Here is a 19,884-nt window from a genome sequence, read left to right as displayed (position 1 = left end):
GACGTGACTCTAAGCATAGCAGGCATAGCAAGGTAGGAAACACAGACATGGCTCAATCAACTCCTACACATGCTAGTGGGTTTCATCTAGTTACTGTGGCAATGACAGGTCATGCAGAGGAAATGGGTTCAACTACCGCAGCACACAACATTTTGAAAAGTTGTTGTCTTAAATGCAGTAAATGAGAGCAGGAGCGAGAACATGGGATTGTATCGATATGATCAAATGTGGTGGTTGCTTGCCTGACAGAGTGGTCGAGGGGTACTGCCCTTCAGCTGGATACTCGTGAATATCCTCGGGAGCAGAACCTACCACGGAGATCACACCGGTAACACAATCAAAACATGGTGATATGCAACAATATGATGCATGCATATGACATGGCAAGATGAGTGTGTTTTGGCTAATGCAACTACAACCAGGGTGGTTTGAGCTTATTTGAACCAAAGATTCAAATACAAACCTAAATTATGAAGTCATATAAGTGCATTTTCATTTTTCATCTAAACAGCAAGGCGAGGTTGCTCTAACATGCATGAAACCAGTACAGATAGATAGATTGGATTTTTCTGATCATTTTTCATATATAAATATTTTCATTCTGAGCTATAGATTAATTTCTATGATTTTTTGAAGTTTGCAACAATTTCTGGAATTTTCCGAATAAGAATAAATCCAGAAAAGGCATTACTGCGTCAGCATTGCGTCACTCTGATCTCACCAGGTCAACGGGGCCGGTCCAGGTCAAATTGACCAGTGGGTCCCGCGTGTCAGTGACTAACTAAACTAATCTAACTTAGTTAGCACTAACCTAGGTTAGTTGGCAGGGAGGGGCCCCACCTGTCATTGACACAGGGGAGGTGAAACCCCTGGTCAAACCGGGGCTAACCACCGGTGTTTAGCCGCCGGTGGCAGCAGACGCAGCGTAGGGCTCGATCTCGCTGCTCCGGCGACCAAATGGCTAGCGGAGAGCGGCTACGGGGAGCTGGAGCTCACCCGCGCCCGTTGCAGCAAGAAGCAGCAGCTAGGGCGGCCGGTGACGACGGCCACGAGCTCGGCAGTGGCGGCCGGAGCTCGGGCGTGCTCGGATTCGGCGCTAGGGGGCACGACAGAGGGCGCAGTGAGGTGCTGCGCGCTCCTGGCGGTGCAGCGAACGCAGTGACGCGCTTGGGCTCGAGCCCGCGTGGCAGTGGCCACGATGGCGACGTGCAGAGGCGGCAGCGCGTGCGGGTGAGCGAGGTGCGGTGACTACGGCGCACGAAGGAGAGAGCAGAAAGGGGGAGAACGGGCAGTGGCTCACGGCGAGTCGGGCGAGATGGTCGGCGAGCTCGGGGACGGTCGGAGCTGAGCAGGGTGGCGAAGTGGATCTCCGGCGACGGCGAGGCGAAGCGAGGTCGGTGCAGTGGCTCCAGGGCGAATGAGTGCTCGGGGCTCGATCTGCTTGACGAAGCGGACGGTGGCGGAGCTTCTGGACACGGCGTGGCAACGGGGAGGCGACGGTGGCTGTGAGTTTCACGTCGGCTCGAGCGCGGCAACGTCGGCCATGGCGAGGAGAGGCGAGAGGGAGAGTAGGGAGGGAAAGTGAGGTGTCCAGGGGCTCGGGGCGGCACCGAGGAGGCCCTTCGAGGTGCTGCGCTGGCGCGGGTGAGGGCAAGCAGGCAGGGAGGTGGTGTGGCGAGCTCGGCGGCGTCGCGGTGTCCCTCCTCTGGCTACTGGCAGAGGTGGGTGGTGACTGGCACGGGCCAGGTGGGCCGGCCCAGTGCAGGTAAGTATCCTCTGTCCTTTCTTTCTCTCTCTCTTTTTATTCTAGTTTCTGTTTTCTATTTTCTGCAAATGTTTTTGTCTTTATTTAAAATGCTAGAGCACTCTCAAAAATCCTGAAAATAATTGTGGGATATTTTTGGAATATTTCCAAAAGCCCTCAATTAAGGTCAGAATTATTTGGACATTTGAAATATTTTATAGCATTTAAATGTCCAAATGCAAATAGCTAATGATTTAATCCAGTGACCTTAGGTGTCCTAGAAAATTTTTGAACCAATTTTTGCAGAGGTTCTAGACCAAGACAAATGTGATGAACATTTTTGAAGGGCATTTCAGGTTCATTGGGAAAATATTTTAGTAACCCTAGTTGGTTTAAGTGGTGCTGGGATTTGGTTCCTCCCCATTTCAAGTTTCTGGAAATTTTAAACATGATGCATCACTCTAATGCAAGCACTGACTAGGGTTTTGACAACTCACCCCCACTCAGAAAAATCTCGTCCCGAGATTTAGGGTCCGTCGGGAAGAAAGTGGGGTACTCATGTCGAAGACGATCCTCCCTTTCCCGGGTAGCTTCTTTCTCGGAATGGTGTGACCATTGAACCTTGAGAAACTTGATGTTGTGGCGTCGAGTGGTACGCTCGGCTTGATCAAGGATACGAACGGGATATTCCTGATATGTGAGATTATCTTAGAGATCAAGCGTTTCGTGGTCCACTCCGCGGATAGGATCCGAGAAGCAACGCCTGAGTTGAGAAACATGGAAGACATCATGAACTCTGGAAAGATGCGGAGGTAGTTCCAATTGGTAGGCAACTTCTCCTCGTTTGGCAAGAATGCGAAAGGGTCCAATGTAGCGAGGAGCCAGTTTGTCTTTGATACCGAATCGATGGGTTCCCTTCAGAGGAGTAACCCGAAGGTAAGCCTTCTCGCCGACCTCATAAGTCATGGCCTTATGCTTGCGATCGTATTGGCTCTTCTGACGAGATTGGGTTGTTTTCAATTTATCACGAACGATGCGAACTTGCTCTTCCGCTTCCTGGATCATATCCGGGCCAAAGAATTGTCTTTCCCCGGTTTCTGACCAGTTAAGAGGCGTTCGACACTTTCGTCCATAAAGAACCTCAAAAGGAGCTTTGCCCAAGCTAGATTGATAGCTATTGTTATAAGCAAATTCGGCAAATGGAAGGCATTTCTCCCAATCCATTCCGAATGAGATAACAGAAGCTCAGAGCATTTCTTCCAGAATTTGATTGACGCGCTCTACTTGACTGAGGGTGGAAGGTGGTGCTGAAGGAGAGACGAGTCCCCATAGCATTTTGGAAACTTTCCCAAAATTGAGAGGTGAAGAGACTTCCACGGTCTAAGTTAATCTCCAATGGAACACCATGAAGAGACACTATTCAGGAGATATACAAGTCTGCTAGCTGACTAGCGGTTATACTCTCTCGAACAGGCAGGAAGTGGGCTACTTTGGAAAGACGATCGATGACAACAAAGATAGCATTATTCCCTCTCTTGGTCCTGGGAAACCCGGTGATGAAATCCATACCGATTTTATCCCATGTCCATTCAGGAATAGCTAAGGGTTGAAGGGTGCCAGCAGGCCGTTGATGCTCTGCTTTAACACGACTACAGACGTCGCAATTAGGAATATACTGAGCAATTTCTCTCTTCATCCTAGTCCACCAGAACCTCTGGCGTAGGTCCTGATACATTTTGGTACTACCGGGATGAATGGTGAGAGGGGATTCATGAGCTTCCTTAAGGATCAACTGCCGTAGTTGTTGTTTCTTGGGAACCACCAAGCGATTCTCGAAGAAAACAACACCTCGGTCATCCATAGAGAAACATTTAGCAGCTCCGCTAGCAATGTTCTCTTGGATGCGGGATATACCCTTATGCTTCTGGGCAGCTATGATTTGATCCGTAAGGGTAGGTTTCGCCACCAAGGTAGATAGGAATCCTCGAGGAACGATGTGAAGGTTAAGCTTACAAAATTCCTCGTGGAGAAGTGGTTGACTTTGTTGTAACATCAGATTGTTACAATAAGATTTACGACTTAGTGCATCAGCCATGACATTGGGTTTGCCCGGGGTGTAAGTTATTCCTAAGTCGTAATCTTTGATCAAGTCGACCCAACATCTTTTCGTGAGATTCAAATCTGGTTGGGTGAAGAGGTATTTCAGACTTTGGTGATCGGTGAAGATTTCGCAACGATTACCGAGAAGGTAATGTCGCCAAGTTTTGAGTGCATGGACTACAGCTGCAAGCTCTAGATCATGTGTGGGATAGTTTTCCTCATGTGGATGCAACTGTCTTGAAGCATAGACAATCACATGATGATCTTGCATGAGTATGCAACCTAGTCCTTGTCGCGAGGCGTCGCAATAGATAACGAAGTCCTTGGAGAAATCTGGTGGTACCAGTACAGGAGCAGATGTCAGGCATCTTTTCAGTTCCTGAAAATTGTACTCGCACTGTGGGGTCCACTCGAACGTTTTATCTTTCTTGAGGAGTTCAGTTAGAGGTTTAGCAACCTTGGAGAAATTCTCGAGCGGTGGCAATAGCTCGCTAGGCCAAGGAAACTCCGAACTTGCTTGACCGATTCAGGTGGAGTCCAATTAAGAATGGCCAGAACTCGCTCGGGATTGACATCAATACCCTTACCAGAGATTACATGGCCTAGGTATGTTACTTCTGGCAACCAAAATTCACATTTGGAGAATTTGGCATATAGGTGATGCTCTCGAAGTTTTGTCGATACCAGCCTTAGATGCTCGGCATGTTCTTACTCATTCTTGGAATAGATGAGTATATCACCGAGGTAAACCATGACGAATTTATCCAAATACTCCATGAAGATCGAGTTCATTAACCAAGAGAAGGTGGCTGGGGCATTGGTTAAACCGAAGGACATGACGGTGTACTCGTATTGGCCATAACGAGTAACAAAGGCCATTTTGGGAATGTCCCCGTTCTTGATTTTGATTTGATGGTAGCCCAACCTCAAATCCATTTTGGAAAAGACTGAGGATCCAGCGAGCTGATCATACAGGTCGTTTATCCTGGGGAGCGGATACTTGTTCTTTATGGTGACCAAGTTGACAGGTCGGTAATCTACAACCATCCGATCCGTAGCATCCTTCTTCTTGACGAAGAGGACGGGACAATCCCATGGAGAAGAACTAGGACGGATGAAACCCTTTTTCAAGGACTCATCGAGTTGTTTCTTAAGCTCAGCTAGTTCTAGGGGTGCCATCTTATAGGGTCTTGTAGAGATTGGGACAGTTCCTGGAACAAGATCTATCACGAACTCTACATCTCTGTCAGGTGGAACACCTGGCAGTTCTTCTGGAAAGACATCCGGGAAGTCATGGACTACCGGTATATCTTCAAGGTCTGGAGAGGACTGGCATTGAGAGAGTAGAGCTGACGCTCAGACACTCGGGTTAAGACATTGACTGTCTTGCCTGATGGATGTGTAAGTTGAACAGTTCTAGTGGCACAATCAATCTTAGCATAATGGGTTGACATCAAGTCCATACCCAAGATGATGTTTATGTCCGAGGACTTGAGAGCTATCAATGATGCAAGGAAGACCAGACTATCGACAAGAATTTCGTTCCCATGGCTTACCCTAGAAGTTTTCCATTTGGAACCCGGAGTTTGAATTACCATGGAAATGGGCATGTCACAAAATGTGGTGGTGTGAAGTCGAGCATAGCTCTCAGAAATGAATGAATGATATGCTCCAGTATCAAAAAGAACAGATGCCGGATAACAATTAACAAGGAGCGTACCAAGGACGACGTTGGGATCATCATGAGCCTCCTCAGCTGAGACATAGTTGACATGGCCACGTGCAGAGGTGGCTGGCTTGGCATACAACACCTTTCCCGCTGGCTTACCACAGCCAACGGACTTCCTGGACTGGTTGGGGTTGTTGTTCTGGGGACACTCTCGAAGGTAGTGACCAGGCTCTCCGCACTTGAAGCATGTCACAGCATTAGTGCGCGGAGCAGCATTGGCGGCTGGTCCACCATAAGCCTTAGGCGGTGCATACTGCTGATTGGGGCGAGGCGCCTCAAAGGATGGCCTCGGAGTGAACCTGGGTGGCAGAGCTGTGTTTGGAACCCACACCCGGCGCTTCTGGGAGCCAGAACCGGATGAAGAACCAAAATCTAGGAAGTGCTTGCGTGTAACTTCATAGTCAGTCTGGCCAGTTTCAGCACTAATGGCCTTGTTCACAAGCTTCTGGAAGGAGGTGCACTCATGCAGACGGAGGTCACGGCGAAGCTCAGGGCTAAGTCCCTTGCGGAACCTTGCTTGCTTCTTGGCGTCGGTGGACACTTCCTCAGGTGCATAGCGTGCCAGGTTTCCAAACTCACAGTTGTATGCATCTACGGTCAGTCTGCCTTGAGTGAAATTGCAGAACTCTTCCCTCTTACAATCCATAAGACCTTCCGGAATGTGGTGCTCACAGAAAGCCTCGCTGAATTCAGCCCAAGTGGTGATCTGGCCAGCTGGGCGCATAGCCTCATAGTTTTCCCACCAAAGGCTAGCAGGGCCCTCAAGGTGATAGGCAGCGTAGGTGACCTTATCAGCTTCGGCTATATTGGCAGAACGTAGCTTATGGGTGATGCTGCGAAGCCAGTCATCCGCATCGAGGGGCTCGACGGAATGATGGAAGGTCGGTGGGTACAACTTGATAAAGTCATTGATTGACACCAAGTCATTCCTTTGGTGATGTGCAGTGTTCTGCTCAATGCGTTCCAGCAGATGGTTAGTCTCGCGCTTGTTCCTTTCTGCCTCCAGCATAACTTCGGCCAGGGAAGGCGGATGAGGCAGATTCCCATCCCTAACTCCACTGGCTTCACCCTGCTCCTGGGCAGCCGGGTTGCTTCGGGTATTGACCATCCTAGGGAAAACAAAACAATGATTTAGACATGTAAAGAGCCGAGCAATAACCTTCTGCCCCAGGGAGTGATGCGGGCATATAGCGGAACTCAGTGTTCCGAAGCAAGGGAAGCCTAGCCCGCATAATAGTCATCATCGAGTAAGCAGCATCCTGCACGGACATCTCGATAGTAACCCCAAGTCCATATGAGCAATGGAGGGGTTCAGTGGCTCCAGGATAGGAAGGGTATATCCTGACTGTACAAAGGTACTGGCTCTGGTTGAAATCTCGATACTGCTCCTCGACGGTATACTCAGGATACCATCGGTAGCCAGCCTCGATCATCACACGGACCAGCATGGTCGTGTGACCAGGTACATCAAGGCACCGAGTCAAACGAACCACCTGATGTGGGGTGCGGGGAGCCATCTGAAACACGAGGTAATGCAAAGGCATTAGAATTCCTAGGAGAAATCGGACAGCATAACGGCTGTAAATGCTCAGGAAAAGATTTGAGACATTCACAAGGATTTGCATAGTCACTCAACAGCATCATATCAAGGTTCTGGTTCAACTGACAACATACTAAAATTAGTAGAAACTGAACTGAGGCCTGTAACAATCCTATAAGAGCCTATGGATTAGTAACACGTGAACCTGATAGAAAGATGAGATCCTAGTCCTTAACCCCCGTGGAAAGAATGGACTGACTCAGATCAGAATGTCATGAGGTAAAGGAGTAAAAAGATTCTTACGTTCCCTCCCACAATCAATTCCCCTACATATAACTAAAGCATTTCTAGACTCGACATCGACCATTTTGGCTTGATGAACCTACAGGAAGTCCGGCTCTGATGCCAACGCTGTCAGGACCCCGATTCTAAGTCACACCGATCTAGCATGTAACACATCATATCACTTTGCGGCCTCATGCACGGTATTCCCACGGGTGCCACCTTGCCTGGCCCGGGACCGTTTGCGCCTTTTGGCTCGCATATATGATAGTGTCGCTAGCATCCATATGACAGAGAACCCAGGCCGACATGACTAGTCGTGAACCCAAAGTGGCACTAACTTACGGGGACATGCTTACATGAACCAACATCGAACGTGTCGGTCATCAGCGTGTGAATCCGGGCTGTAGCAACTGGGCTAACAGGACTCCTGGAACCCGGGCTGTAGCAGGCTAGCAGGACTCCGGAAGTCACCGCGTGACATTTCCCCGAAGAGACAAACACAGGAACAAAGTGGATCACATGCCGGCCAGTCTAAGTGTTCCGGAGCAGTAGTAACTGGGCTAGCAGGACTCCAGTAAACTGGGCTGTACACTACTAGGGAAAATCCTATACACAGAATCTTACCAGTAGCACGCTTTAAAATAAGGCGCTGCTGCTACGTAGCAGTAGCGCGCGCAAACAAAACTCGATGTTGAAATAAATATAGCAGTAGCGCCCGCTCTAAGACGCGCTACTGCTATAATTCCGACGACGCCGCTGCGAGGCTAGTTCTAGCAGCAGTGCGTTAGCCCGAAGAGCGCTACTGCTATGGATCATAGCAGCAGCGCATTTCACCAATAAGCGCTACTGCTAAGTTTACTACAAAAATTTAGTCCCACCTCGCTCCGTGAAGAGAGTTTCTACCACCTTAAATATGTTACTTCTCAAACTTTGACAAGCACTTGGTCTTCATTGAACTCTATGTGTAGAATTTGTGGCCGCAATATGAGTCTTCACCGGTTCCTAAACCGGTGAGGACTCATATTGACAAATCAGATTGTACACAAAAAGATCGTTGATGATCAATGTATTTTTTATGTCTATTTTTACATGCTGACACATAGCAGTAGCGCGTTCTTTGTGAAAGGCGCTATTGCTAGGTAGTTTAGCAGTAGCGCTTTTCTCTATAGCGCGCTACTCCTAAGCCATTCCATCCCCCACCCCCACTCTCTCTCTATTCGATCCACTCACACTCACACACTCACTGGATCTCCCCCTCAACCCCCCGCGCCGGTCCTCCCCCCTCGCCCCTCCCCCCTCTGCGCCGCCGTCACCTCCTCCTCCTCGCTGGACTCGGTACCGGCCTCCTCCTCCGTCCTCCCTCCACTCGCCGCTGGTCGGCCCCTCCTCGCTCCGCCTTCCTCCTCCGTCCTCCCTCCACTCGCCGCCGGCCGGCCCCTCCTCGCTCCGCCTTCCTCCTCTGTCCTACTCTCTTCTCCCTCCTCGAGTCGCCCCTCCTCCTCCCTCCTCCCTACTACATTTTGATTTAGTAGGCTAGTTCATATGCAACATTTTGATTTAGTTGATATGATTTAGTTGATTTAGAACATTTTGATTTAGTTTATTTAGTAGGCTAGTTGATTTAGAACATTTTGATTTAGTAGGCTAGTTGATTTTGTTGATTTAGAACATTTTGATTTAGTTGATTTAGTATGCTAGTGGATTTAGTAGGCTAGTTGATTTAGTATGCACCATTTTATTGTTATTTTTTCTGTACATGGATAGGTAGATGCTTTTGTTTTTTTGTAATAAGTTATTTTTTGGCAAAATGTAGGTGCCAATTTAGTTAAATTTGCCACTTGTTTTTTTAATCAATTATCTTAGGCAATAGGGGCCAATTAGATGAAACGTCTTGGTAGGTGGTACCCTGATTTGGTAGATATTTGTGAAAAGTTTTTTCGGCAATAGGTGCCACCGAAATGCTTTGGTAGGTGGTACCTTGTCATCTAATATGTTACTAGATCTTAGGATTATAATTGTCCATCAAATTGCTTCTCGCGGAAGAACCAAAAATATCACATGCTACTGTTTTTCTTTCCTGTGAAGTGGATCGTTAATCCTTTGCTCATATTGCTTTAGGAAAATGGCGCCACCAGCACCGCCAATATGTCGACTGTGCAAGTCAAGGTGCGCCAGCAGCCTTGCAACTGGCAAGCTGTTCGGCATCTACTTCTAGCCGAGTTTTCGTCATGCGGCGGTAAGAAATTAGATGAAATGTAACAACTATTTTATTTTTAGTGTTGGCATTACTACATTGTGTCATTTTGCTTTTTTACACAGATCGTCCCATGCAATGTGAGGTTGAAATTCAACAAGCTGACAGGAGACACTGTGACATTTGAGGCTCTTGGGGGGGGGGGCGTACACTATGGAGGTCGAGAAAGGACGCAATATGTCGCAGATTGGACGAGATGGATGGGCCCGTTTCCTCGCCCGCATGCGTCTTACTGGTGGTGAGTTGATCAGCTTCTCCTTCAGAGCAGAAAGACCCAAGCTGGCTATCATTTACCTCAACCTGGTGGAAGATGATGAAGATGACGAAGATGATGAAGATGACGAAGATGATGCAGATAATGAGGACCCACTCGATGAAGATGATGAGAACCCACTTCATGAAGCCATCGTAGCTCAAAGAATGAGGCTGAGCGAGGAGGAGGTGTGCAACCTATGGGACATAATTCCGCCACGTGATGACTTTGTCGGGGTGCCATTCGTGACCCGCCTGACAAGTACCATGGTCGATCGGCATGAAATGGTATGTTATACCGACTGTAGTAATTTGATGATATATATATATATGCTTTATTGTTATACTTACAAATGCAAATTATCCGATGATATGCTTAGTGTAGAGTCCAATGATATGCTTAGTGAATCCGATGATATGCTTAGTGTAGAGTCCAATGATATGCTTTGTGGAATCTAGTCGATGATATGCTTTAGTGTAGAGTCTGATCACATGCTTATTAGTGTAGAATCCAAGGAACTATTAATAGTGTAGATAATCCATATATACTTATTAGTAGAATTCATGATTAATTAGTACAAATGTGTAGTACTATGTCTTTTGATAGTGTAGAAATCTAGACTTAATAGAAATATATTTGCAAGAGTATGTGCGAGGCTATTTATTAATTGCTATGTTTTTCTTATTCAGAAATTGCCAAAGAACCTATCTGTGAGTTGTGGTATCGAGCCTGATGAAGAAGGCTCAGCTGGACTACGCCTTACCGCAAGGGGCTCCGTCACCACCTGTACTTACCGCATGGACACAGACGGTCACACACACTTAAACTCGGTTGGGTGGAAGAGATTCCTCGTTGGCAAGAATCTTCGTGTTGGACAGGCCATCCTAATTACTATCAGGAACACCCACCGCCCAGGCTTGAGGATGATGATCGTCGTCGATATCATCTAGAACTACATGTGTGTGTGTGCTATATCATCTAGAACTACATATGATGATCGTCGTCGATATCATGTAGAACTACATATGATGATCGTTGTCGATATCATCTAGAACTACATATGATGATCGTCGTCGATATCACCTAGTACTGCTTGAGGATGCAAGTTGAGTATATATGAAATTGTTATCTAGTACTCCCTCCGTTCCAAATTACTCCCCGTGGTTTTAGTTCAAATTTGAACTAAAACCACGACGAGTAATTTGGAACCGAGGGAGTACTACCTAGTACCTATAATGCTTTATGAAATTGATATCTAGTAGTACCTAGTATCTGGAAATTGCAGTTTATTGAAGCTGAAACGGGGTAGGGAGCCCAGGGGAAATGATGAAAGATATAGCAGTAGCGCGGGGCTAGGAAATCGCTACAGCTAATTAATAGTAGCGCGTTCCGGAAAAGCGCTGCTGATATAGTCAATAGTAGTAGCACGGGTACAGACCGCGCTACTACTAACAGTTAGCTGTAGCGCCTTATTGGTAGCGCGGCTGCCCGCGCTGCTGATAGCCTCAAAACCCGCGCTACTACTAGGGTTTTCCCTAGTAGTGGTAGCAGACTACCATGGCTTACTGGAAGCACTAGACTACATTTCCCCATAAGAGAGGCTACCAAGGATAGACAACTAGGTTGTCGGATCCCACACATACCAAGCATTTCAAATCATACACACAATATGCTCGATATGTGCAAATACAACATGGCATCACAACAAAACTCTACAACTCAAGTACTTTATTTAGAAGGCTCCAGAGAGCCATACATAACATGTTCATACAGGTAGGGGTCACACGACCCAACACTCAAGTCATACAAACATACAAGCACATGCGGAAGCAAACTTGTCTGAGTTCAGACAACTAGAAAGAAAGAAGGCTTGACGAAGCCTGTCTATCTACAAAGGCCCATCATAAGCTCAGGGTCACCACCTGGGCATCAAGCTACTCATCAATGTCGAGATCTACATAGAACCCATCGGAAGGGACGACATTCTCTTCTGCAACAGTATTTAAGCAAACATGAGTACAAAGGTACTCAGCAAGACATACATCAGATCCTACATACATGCACATTACCAACAAAGGGATAGCGGAGTTTATTGCAGCAAGCCAGCTTTGACTCTTGGCTAGACTATCCTATGAGACAGCAACTTCTAAATGTTTTGCGCACACGAGTCCACTACTCACCACAACAATACACTACCGCGGATCCTCCTCCGTCATCCTACGGAAGGGCCATCCACGGCACTCACACTTGTCTTGAGGCTTTTAGGAGTACCCATTAACTTGTCTATGAACTGTATAAGCGACCAAGTAGTCCTTTACCGCGGACGCGGCTATTCGAATAGATGATGTTAACCCTACATGGGTGTACTTCTTCATACATGTTTCCACCACTTAGCGTCTGCACACGACATGTGCTCGGCAGACTTCAAGCGAAAGCCGACGTGGGTGTAGACCATGACCTGACTAACCACACAAGTCTCTAGTCCAGGTTTATCGCCTATCCAGGTTCCATCCGCAGGGAGTCCGGCCGAGGTTTCCACATACGGCCCCGAACGATGTGTGCAGGGTTCCCGAGACACCAAACGGGCACCCGGTACACCGTGCCACGTACCTACCGCATCACAGCCCACCCCGAGGGTCAACGCTGCGCACGGCCTCCAGTATACTATGAACACCAGAAACTACTTTCAACTCCTAGACAGAGGACAAGGGCGGTCAATAAGTCAAGCGGGGTCATATTTCAGGGCCCAATGCATGGTAGTAGCTGAATCTTAAATCACACATACAGATCTCAGTGCTTAAGGACGGTTCCAATGTAACAACCCACCATGTACTCCTACATGGCCTCTCATCGATACCTTTACCAAATCGTGTTCAACACATCACTCACATTACCGACATAATCATTTCACTCTAGCCCATCACCCAGATGAACCAGACCTAACACGACTCTAAGCATAGCAGGCATAGCAAGGTAGGAAACACAGACATGGCTCAATCAACTCCTACACATGCTAGTGGGTTTCATCTAGTTACTGTGGCAATGACAGGTCATGCAGAGGAAATGGGTTCAACTACCGCAGCACACGACAGTTTGAAACGTTGTTGTCTTAAATGCAGTAAATGAGAGCAGGAGCGAGAACATGGGATTGTATCGATATGATCAAATGGGGTGGTTGCTTGCCCGACAGAGTGTTCGAGGGGTACTGCCCTTCAGCTGGATACTCGTGAATATCCTCGGGAGCAGAACCTACCACGGAGATCACACCGGTAACACATTCAAAACATGGCGATATGCAACAATATGATGCATGCATATGACATGGCAAGATGAGTGTGTTTTGGCTAATGCAACTACAACCAGGGTGGTTTGAGCTTATTTGAACCAAAGATTCAAATACAAACCTAAATTATGAACTCATATAAGTGCATTATCATGTTTCATCTAAACAGCAAGGTTAGGTTGCTCTAACATGCATGAAACCAGTACTGATGGATCGATTGGATTTTTCTGATCATTTTTCATATATAAATCTTTTCATTCTGAGCTATAGATTAATTTCTATGATTTTTTGAAGTTTGTAACAATTTCTGGAATTTTCTGAATAAGAATAAATCTAGAAAAGGCATTACTGCATCAGCATTGCGTCACTCTGACGTCAGCAGGTCAACGGGGATGGTCCAGGTCAAACTGACCAGTGGGTCCCGCGTGTCAGTGACTAACTAAACTAATCTAACTTAGTTAGCACTAACCTAGGTTAGTTGGCAGGGAGGGGCCCCACCTGTCATTGACACAGGGGAGCTCAAACCCCCTGGTCAAACCGGGGCTAACCACCGGCGTTTAGCCGGCGGCGGCAGCAGACGAGGCGGAGGGCTCGAGCTCGCTGCTCCGGCGACCAAATGGCCAGCGGAGAGCGGCTACGGGGAGCTGGAGCTCACCTGCGCCCGTTGCAGCAAGCAGCGGCATCTAGGGCGGCTGGTGACGACGGCCACGAGCTCGGCAGCGGCAGCCGGAGCTCGGGCGTGCTTGGGTTCGGCGCTAGGGGGTGAGGGAGTCCTGGATTAGGGGGTCCTCGGACAGCCGGACTATATACTTCTGCCGGACTGTTGGACTATGAAGATACAAGACTCAAGACTTTGTCCCGTGTCCGGATGGGACTCTCCTTGGCGTGGAAGGCAAGCTTGGCAATACGGATATGTAGATCTCCTCCCTCGTAACCGACTCTGTGTAACCCTAGCCCCCTCCGGTGTCTATATAAACCAGAGGGTTTTAATCCGTAGGACAACAACAATCATACCATAGGCTAGCTTCTAGGGTTTAGCCTCTACGATCACGTGGTAGATCAACTCTTGTAATACTCATATCATCAAGATCAATCAAGCAGGAAGTAGGGTATTACCTCCATCGAGAGGGCCCGAACCTGGGTAAACATTGTGTCCCCCGCCTCCTGTTACCATCCGCTTTAGACGCACAGTTCGGGACCCCCTACCCGAGATCCGCCGGTTTTGACACCGACATTGGTGCTTTCATTGAGAGTTCCACTGTGCCATCACCATAAGGCTAGATGGCTCCTTCGATCATCGGCAAAGATGCGATCCAGGGTGAGGTTTTCCTCCCCGGACGGATCTTCGTATTCGGCGGCTTCGTACTGCGGGCCAACTCGCTTGGCCATCTGGAGCAGATCGAGAGCTACGCCCGTGGCCATCAGGATAGGTTTCGAAACTTGAACTACACTGCCGACATCTTCGGAGACTTGATCTTCGACGGATTCGAGCCCATGTCAGGTGCGCCGCACAATCACGACGAGCATGATTTAGCTCTGCCGTCGGACAGTGTTCGGGAGATCACACCTGCAACCACTCCGGCCCTCAATCCGGAACAAATTGCGCCATCTGAGGACGGGTGGATGGACCCTGCCACGGAGGCTGCACACTCAGTGGCGATACAGCCGAATACTGACTTCACCTCCTACGAGACCCGTGTTGCCGAACTGTTGGATTCGTCCCTGGCCACGGACTCCGAGCCACCTGCGTCCGTGCCTATCGAATCCGATTGGGCACCGATCATGGAGTTTACCTCCGCGGATATCTTCCACACTCGCCCTTTGGCGACGTGCTAAACTCATTGAGGTCTCTCTCCTTGTCAGGAGACCCTTGGCCGAACTATGTCCGGCTAGAATGGGATGTGGACGACGAAGAAATTCGCTCCCCACCCACCACCCACTTAGTAGCCACTATCGACGATTTAACCGACATGCTCGACTTCGGCTCCGAAGACATCGACGGTATGGACGATGATGCAGGAGACGAACAAGAACCATCGCCCACTGGGCGCTGGACTGCCACCTCATCGTATGACATATACATGGTGGACACCCCCAAAGAAAACAATGATGAGGAACGGAAGGATGTAGCGAAGGATAGCTCCCTCGAGAAGCAACAAAAGCGACGGCGTAGGCGCCGCTCCAAATCCCGCCTCGGCAAAAACAGCGATAACAGCGCAAGAGAAAATAACACCCCAGTCGACTCCAGAGGAAATGACGACCACATTGACCCAGCGACAGAACAGGATGAACCAGCGGACGGCGAACATAGTACAAAGCCGCAGTCCGAACACGGCGACACAGAGGATAAAACTCATCAACCTCTCTCCGGAGAGGAAAACAGTCTGGACGAGGATGCACACATCATCCCGGAAAAGCACTTGGAACAAGAGAACCTCCGTAGAAGGCTTATTGCCACCGCGAGGAGTCTGAAGAAGCAGAAGCAAAGGCTTAAGGCCGCGCAGAATATGGTCAACAGTAGATGGAACAAAGTGCTCGACACTGAAGAAAAGTATGGTGGCAGTCGCCACACAAAGAGCTTCCACAGCGCAAGCTGCTGCCCGAATTCGATGATGAGGCCTTAGAGCCCACACAACCAAAAAATAAAACGGTCGACCGGTCGGATTGACCACCTCGTGGCCGCGATAGGGCGGCTAACGAGGCCGCACATAAGTCGGCACACGATCCATGCGAGGACTCGCATCAAAAGGCCGGTGTGACAAGATCCATCTACGGATCTAGGAAGCGCGCTCCAGCGCATAATCAAAACCGAACACTACAACCGTCAGAACGCCATGACATATCCAAATACAGGGGTGCCACGCACCCCCTATGTTTCACCGATGAGGTGCTGGATCATGAATTTCCAGAGGGATTCAAACCCGTGAACATAGAGGCGTACGACGAAACAACAGACCCTGGGGTCTGGATTGAGGACTTCATCCTCCATATTCATATGGCTCGCGGAGACGATCTCCACGCCATCAAATACTTGCCCCTCAAGCTGAAGAACCAGCTCGGCACTGGCTGAAGAGCCTCCCCGAAAATTCAATTGGAAGTTGGGAGGAGCTTGAGGATGCTTTTAGGGCCAACTTTCAAGGGACCTATGTCCGACCTCCGGATGCAGATGATTTAAGTCACATAATTCAACAGCCCGGAGAGTCAGCCCGAAAGCTTTGGAACAGATTCCTCAATAAGAAGAACCAAATCGTCGACTGCCCGGACGCCGAAGCCTTAGCAGCTTTCAAACACAGCGTCCGAGACGAATGGCTCGCCAGACACCTCGGCCAAGAAAAACCAAGGACAATGGCAGCCCTAACAAGCCTTATGACCCGCTTTTGCGTGGGCGAAGATAGCTGGCTGGCCCGTCATAGCACCAGCGACCCAGGCACATCTGAAGTCAGGGATGGTAATGGTAAACCACGACACAGTAAAAGCAAGCGTCGGAATAACGAAGACAGCCCAGACAACATGGCGGTAAACGCCGGATTTAGGGGCTCTAGACCCGGTCAACGGAAAAAGCCTTTCAAAGGCAACCGAGATGGACCGTCCAGCCTAAACAAGATTCTAGACAAATTATGTCAGATTCATGGCACCTCCGATAAACCTGCAAATCATACCCACAGAGAATGCTGGTCTTCAAGCAGGCCAGCAAGTTAAACGCCGAACACAAGGGGAGGGATACACCAAGCGAAGACGAGGATGAGCCTCGTCAGCAAAACACTGGGGGATAGAAAAAGTTCCCACCAGAGGTCAAAACAGTGAACATGATTCACGTGACGAAGAGGAGAAGCAAACATGCACTCTGAGACATACGTGCCGTAGAGCCCGTCACCCCTAAGTATAACCCTTGGTCGGCCCGCCCGATAACTTTTGATAGCAGGGATCACCGGACAAGTATCCGGCATGGAGGATTGGCTGCCTTGGTGCTAGACCCAATCATCGACGGATACCATCTCACCCAAGTCCTCATGGATGGCGGCAGTAGTCTTAATCTGATATCAGGACACAGTCCGCAAAATGGGGATAGACCCGACAAGAATCAGCCACAGTAATACTACCTTTAAAGGAGTAATACCAGGCACAGAGGCCCACTGTACGGGCTCTCTAGTACTAGAGGTTGTATTCGGTTCTCCCGACAACTTCCGAAGTGAAAAGTTAACCTTCAACATCGCTCCATTCCGAAGCGGCTATCAAGCACTACTCGGAAGAACAGCTTTCGCTCGTTTTAACGCAGTACCGCATTACGCTTCTCTTAAGCTTAAGATGCCCGGTCCACGTGGCATCATCACAATTAGCGGAAATATTGAGTGTTCCTTGCACACGGAAGAACGTGTGGCGGCATTAGCAGCCGAACACTAAACGGCCCCTCCAATCAGAATAAACGATCGGTCGTCAAGACCGCGGACACGGCTAGACGAGTCCGGCGCATCACTAGCTGTAACAGCTTAGATAAACCTGAGATTGGTTTGATGGATATACCCCCATAGGCGGTACCAGGGGCTTCCCGCATGTAAAAGGACTACAGTTCGGCTCGACCTTACTTATCTTGATTTTTAATGGTTTATTGGGAATAACCAATTTTTCGCACGACAACTTTCACCTAAGTTCTTCTCTTTTACAGATGGTAATCGTGCTACACCCTTCTAGGATACGACACAACGGAGACACAGGCGCAGACGTGCAGCAGGGCCCCGCTCAAAGGTTTCTTTTTAGATTAAGACCCTGGGTAATCCTTTTTTACTGTCTCTTGTTGCTTCACATCCTCCGGGTACTCAGCATAACCGAGAGCGATGCTGACGTTATTGGCATTTCGCATGTCAGAATGATGCACGTACCTGGACACTCAGGGATCATTATCAAGGGCGTTGTTCAGCCCCGTACATGTTGTAAAGACCGAATACCCTAGGGAGTGTTCGACGTCGCGAGTTTGGCCTTATATGCATCAGCTCCGAATCATGTCTTTGGTCAAATGTTGGGTTTGCCCGGCTCCCGCGTTTTGCTACCTTACGTTCCGCTCTATCGGCTAAGGTGGCACCGGGAGAACTACTGCGATTGTGCCCTGGTTCATCCAGACGAGCACCTCAGTAGAGAAAGCCGAAAACTGACTGTCATGATAAAGCGCGAGACTTGTCAACCACTCAATGACTTAGCGGAATCTTCGGGATTCCTCCGCATTAACGAAGGGCCGTTTCCTGGTCATGTATGTACGCGCCCCGTATTCGGTTGAGCGCGGAGGTACCAGGGGCTATATAGTAGTCCCACCGTCAAACTCCTATGGCTAAGTGGAAGTGTTAAAGCAATATAGTTTGATTGCCTCGTTCGATGTGCTATCACCTCCTTAATGGACCAAGACGTTGGATCAAGTGTCAATACGCATTTTTGCGAACACCCCCGCATTATATGCGTGGGGGCTGAAGCCGACGACTGCAAACTTTCAGGTTATATACATATATACATAAACGGCCGCACAGGAGGCATCATGATACTTTCAGGCAAAAGTATAACCACAGCCTTTATAATTTAATAGCATTGTTTTTACAATCGGGATACATGTCACTTGAACATGATACTCTTCGAGCATTGAGCCTCTATTACACGAGCGCCTTCTAGGACTTCTTCAAAATAGTGCTCGGCCGGGACCTGGCCTATGGCCGGGCCTCGGGTTGCAATAGCAGTGGCCTCCATCTCAGCCCAGTATGTCTTAACACAGGCAAGAGCCATCCGCGCACCCTCTATGCACGCCGACCTCTTTATAGCGTCAATTTGCGGCACAACACCAAGGAATCGTTGCACTAGACCAAAATAACTATTCGGCCTCGGTCCCTCCGGCCAAAGGTGATCCACGACGGACCTCATAGCAAGTCCGGACAACCTATGGAGCTCGGCCCACTCGGCCATTTGTTCATTTAACAGCAGCGGACGCGTTGGAGTGCGGAACTGTGACCAGAACAACCTTTCCACTACATGATCTTTCTGATCTTTGAAACACTTGGTCGCATCACCGGTACTCGCTGCTAAATCTAAGTACGCGTCTGCAGAACTCCATAATTTATCCAGAGGGGCATACTTCGGGTCTCCAAACCTTCTCCGCAACAAAAAGGGCTTCCCAGCCGCAATATCTCCGGCTTGACGGAGTTCCTCCTTCGCCGCTCTGATTTGCGAACGGGTTTCCTTGGCCGCTTCCATGGCCTCCTTCAGGTCCGCCGCCTTCGCTTGGCTTTCCTTTTCAAGAAGCTCATACCGACCGGCGGCATCTTTCAGCTCAATAGCCATCTTGGCTATTTTCTCTTTGCTCTGGCAATGGGCAGCCTGTTTGGCTCTTAGCTCTTCGACCGCCTTTAGGGCGGCCGCATCACTCTTCCTGGCTTGTTCCTTGGCTCGGGCAAGTTCTGCCCGAAGGGTCTCCACGGCGACAGCTCCATCTGTAGTCAAAGCATATTACAGATACTAGCATCATGCTCCTCTTAATATGTATTGATCCTAGGAGAATACATACCATGTGCCTCGTCAAGCCGCTTGTTTACAAGCACGATGTCGGCATCTGCCGCATCAAGTTGCCGCTTTAGTTCGGCAAACTCACCAGTCCGGCTAGCCACCGGACCCTCAGCCACCTGCACATGAAAGCAGCACGGTTATTACCTGGGACTATGATCC

Source organism: Aegilops tauschii, chromosome 5 (assembly GCF_002575655.3).
Source record: "Aegilops tauschii subsp. strangulata cultivar AL8/78 chromosome 5, Aet v6.0, whole genome shotgun sequence".
Lineage (NCBI taxonomy): Eukaryota > Viridiplantae > Streptophyta > Magnoliopsida > Poales > Poaceae > Aegilops > Aegilops tauschii.
The sequence above is the reverse complement of the archived record's forward strand: the minus strand, read 5'-3'. Positions refer to the sequence as shown.